The following is a 4,200-nucleotide window of genomic DNA, read 5'->3' as shown; positions in this document are numbered from 1 at the left end:
ATTAGAAAGTAATCGTATGGATGAGCTGATTTTATAACGGTGATGGCACGAATGAGCCAAACTTTTAACTGATGACATAAATAAGTCATTTCTGATAGTTCAATGGCATATTTGAGTCTTTTCTCTTATATTAATTAATGACATGGACCTCTAATAAAAGCCCACGTGGTAAAGCTATTTTTGAAAATCCACCGTTAAAAAGTAATGACATGGATGAGCTGGTTTTGTAACGACGATGACATAAATGAGCTAAATTTTTAACTGATGGCATAAATGAGTCATTTCTGATAGTTCAATAGGATATCTAAATGTTTTCCCATATCAGAATAACTAGTTTTCAACCAAAACGACCCCTTATTCATGCGTGGTGAATTACGTGTATATCGAGTATGGTTGTTAACTAGGCCGGTTTGATTCAAACCGACACCGGCCCATGTAATTTACCGAGTTCTGGGTCGATCCAGCACCGGGTCACTCTTAACGGCTCGATCCGGTCCAGACCCAAACAGTGAAATTTGCTGAAATAGACCGGAACTGGCCCACTTAGCATGTATCCGATTTTGACAGGTCAAAATTAGAAAAAAAAAAAAAATTCAAATTTACATATTTTTTTCAATATATACACACCTATATACATTTTAAATACGTTAAACAATATACATACAACATATATACACTAAATATATACTACTTTAGAAAACATATACATGTATACTTTAAATATATACTAATTTAGATTCTATAGAAAATATATGCACATATATACATACAGTATAATATATATATATTACTTAAAATACTACTTTAAATAATATACGTACAACATATATACACTATATACATACTACTTAGAAAATATATACACATGTATTTAACACACACACACACACACACACACATATATATATATATATATATTACTTTACTATTACATATAAGAGAGAATAGCAAACTTTGGTAATCCTCACAAGACTACTTTAGTTATTTCAACTAATTTGTTAATCCAGTAAAATTATGGCGTGTAGTTGGCATAGAGATATTGATAAAACTACTTTATTTCTTTACTTGCCAAATGAAATTTTGTATGCGGTGTGTCATAATTTGAGAAATCGTTATTGAGTTTTTTTCTTAAATTTTTAATTGTTTAACTAATTTATTTTTAAAATAGATAATAGAAAGGAAATTATAAAGTGGGAAATCAAACCTTCACCAATATGGTGACAGTTCAGGATGACAATCAACTGAATTATTTAGAGTCCCCTGTTATTAACTAATTGGTACATCTCTTAACTAATTGTATAAGATTATATTTATTTATGATGAACGGAGTATGGTTCTCAATATTTGCTAATTACTTTTTATGAATTGAATGAGTTTTTTATGAGTAATTTTATCTTGCTCTTGAAATTACCAATAAAATCTTTTAAATATTAAAAGTTGAAATTCTTGATAAAGTTAAATGAAGGTTGTGGTATCAATAAGATCAGATTATTTTTAAAATATATTTTTTGATTAATTGAGAATTAATATTCTTAGGCATAAATTAAACATAAAGAACTAATAGATTCTCGATGTTCATTTTGGTAAATTTAATTTTTTTACCCCTTAATTTAAAGTAAAACTAATCTATTGCCATATTAACTAACTTAAATTCTCGCCACATAAAATTGTGAACAAAATTAAGACTTAGTAAATATCTAAAGAAATATATTTTTATTTATAGCTATAGAATATATATTCATAAACTCATAAACATATTAATATTTTTCAATTTATGGCCTTTGTGAATTGTAATTATTTTATATATTTAATCATATTATTATATAAAACATTAAATTACTTGAATTTATACCCAAATTTAGCACGGGCCTTATAAAACTAATATTACTCCTATATATAAATGAAAACTTGGTTACTACTATTTTATCTTACATGATGACTACTTTGGTAAATAACACTTTCAATCAACAAAAGAATACGTGGTATGTCTATTCCCACATGTCCTCACATATATATCTCTAATTACTCCTATATATAAATGAAAACTTGGTTACTACTATTTTGTCTTACACGATGGCTACTTTGGTAAATAACATTTTCAATCAACAAGAGAATATGTGGTATGTCTATTCCCACGTGTCCTTTTGTATATTCTACAAAACTCACATATATATCTCTAAGAAAAAAAAATACATATGGCTATAATGATAGGCGATCCACTCCACCACCTGCTGACGGTGGTTCCGGCGGTGATAGATATAGCAGCTCATCCGCAGGTGGTAGTGGTGAATACGATGGTTGAAGAGGCGGAGGGATTTGTTGATTGAAGCGGGTTTGTTTGATTTTTGTGTTGCGGATATTTTTTTATTTTTGATGAAAGTTTTGATTTTGATTGTTTTGTTTTTTTGGATTGATTTGGTGGATCCATAGGATATTGATTGGAAAATATTATAGAGCAAAAACGGATTTTGAGGGTTCCCATAATCAATCAACGGCTGATACGCGCGAGTCGTCGTCACAATATAGAAGAACTGACTTATCCTGTAGCTTTAATCAGAACCACGACAGTGGTAGAGGAAGTGGTGGTGACCTCACCAACAACCCAGCATCAGCATAGTAGGACTACCAATGCAAAGAAGGGAAGCAGTCCATTCGAAGAATTAATTAAGAAGCTCTGTTGGTCTCTTTGGGCACAGCAACATGAGACTTTTATTTGGCAGAAGACGGCTGATTCTGAGTATTATACATCCAGGTAAGGCTACAGAGAAAGCCACACTCATTTACTCTCGGTCTCCATCTATGTTCGGTTTCTTGCTTCCTTGAAAAGCCACTTCTGAATTTTATTAATTCAATTCATAAGCTAATTTTAAGATCAAAGAAAGAATGAAAGTACAACAGAGTTTTAGTTCTAGAAATATGATACCTATTAAGGCAGAACTGCCTATATCATTTACAAAAGGAAAAAGTTGCCCTTTATGCTCAGGGGTTAATATTTATTTGTTTCGACCTGTTCTCCATTTCTCCCTCAGTTCCTCCTTAGAAAAGAATAAATAAATAAAAGTCTTCACATATTTAGGTAATGCACTAGAATATTCAGCGTGCGCATTTTAGGCCCGTGCTAAGTTTGGGTATAAATTCAAGTAATTTAATATTTTATATAATAATATGATTAAATATATAAAATAATTACAATTCACAAAGGCCATAAATTGAAAAATATTAATATGTTTATGAGTTTATGAACATATATTCTATACCTATAAGTAAAAATATATTTCTTTAGATATTTACTAAGTCTTAATTTTGTTCACAATTTTATGTGGCGAGAATTTAAGTTAGTTAATATGGTAATTTAAGATTAGTTTTACTTTAAATTAAGGGGTAAAAAAATTAAATTTATCAAAATGAACATCGAGAATCTATTAGTTCTTTATGTTTAATTTATGCCTAAGAATATTAATTCTCAATTAATCAAAAAATATATTTTAAAAATAATCTGATCTTATTGATACCACTACCTTCATTTAACTTTATCAAGAATTTCAACTTTCAATATTTAAAAGATTTTATTGGTAATTTCAAAAGTAAGATAAAATTGCTCATAAAAAAACTCATTCAATTCATAAAAAGTAATTAGCAAATATTACGAACCATACTCCGTTCATCATAAATAAATATAACCTTATACAGTTAGTTAAGAGATGTACCGATTAGATAATAACAGGGGACTCTAAATAATTCAGTTGATTGTCATCCTGAACTGTCACTATATTGGTGAAGGTTTGATTTCCCACTTTATAATTTCCTTTCTATTATCTATTTTAAAAATAAATTAGTTAAACAATTAAAAATTTAATAAAAAAACTCAATAACGATTTCTCAAATTATGACACACCACATACAAAATTTCATTTGTGAGACTACCAAAGTTTGCTATTCTCTCTTATATATAATAGTAAAGTAATATATATATATATATATGTGTGTGTGTGTGTGTGTTTGTGTGTTAAATACATGTGTATATATTTTCTAAGTAGTATGTATGTAGTGTATATATGTTGTACGTATATTATTTAAAGTAGTATTTTAAGTAATATATATATTATACTGTATGTATATATGTGCATATATTTTCTATAGAATCTAAATTAGTATATATTTAAAGTATACATGTATATGTTTTCTAAAGTAGTATATATT

General features: G+C 28.3%; 1 long non-coding RNA gene across 1 annotated transcript in view; it reads left to right on the top strand.

Moving 5' to 3' along the window:
* Positions 1 to 2,195: 2,195 nt before the first annotated feature.
* Positions 2,196 to 4,200, top strand: part of LOC107844902 — a 19,061-nt gene continuing 17,056 nt past the window's right edge. The window contains exons 1-2 of the long non-coding RNA XR_001666619.2: positions 2,196 to 2,332; positions 2,431 to 2,752. This is a non-coding gene — a long non-coding RNA (uncharacterized LOC107844902). The remainder of the gene's footprint in view (positions 2,333 to 2,430; positions 2,753 to 4,200) is intronic.

This window comes from Capsicum annuum, chromosome 10 (genome assembly GCF_002878395.1).
Source record: "Capsicum annuum cultivar UCD-10X-F1 chromosome 10, UCD10Xv1.1, whole genome shotgun sequence".
Taxonomy (NCBI): Eukaryota; Viridiplantae; Streptophyta; class Magnoliopsida; order Solanales; family Solanaceae; genus Capsicum; species Capsicum annuum.
This window is presented reverse-complemented; position numbering and strand designations above follow the sequence as displayed.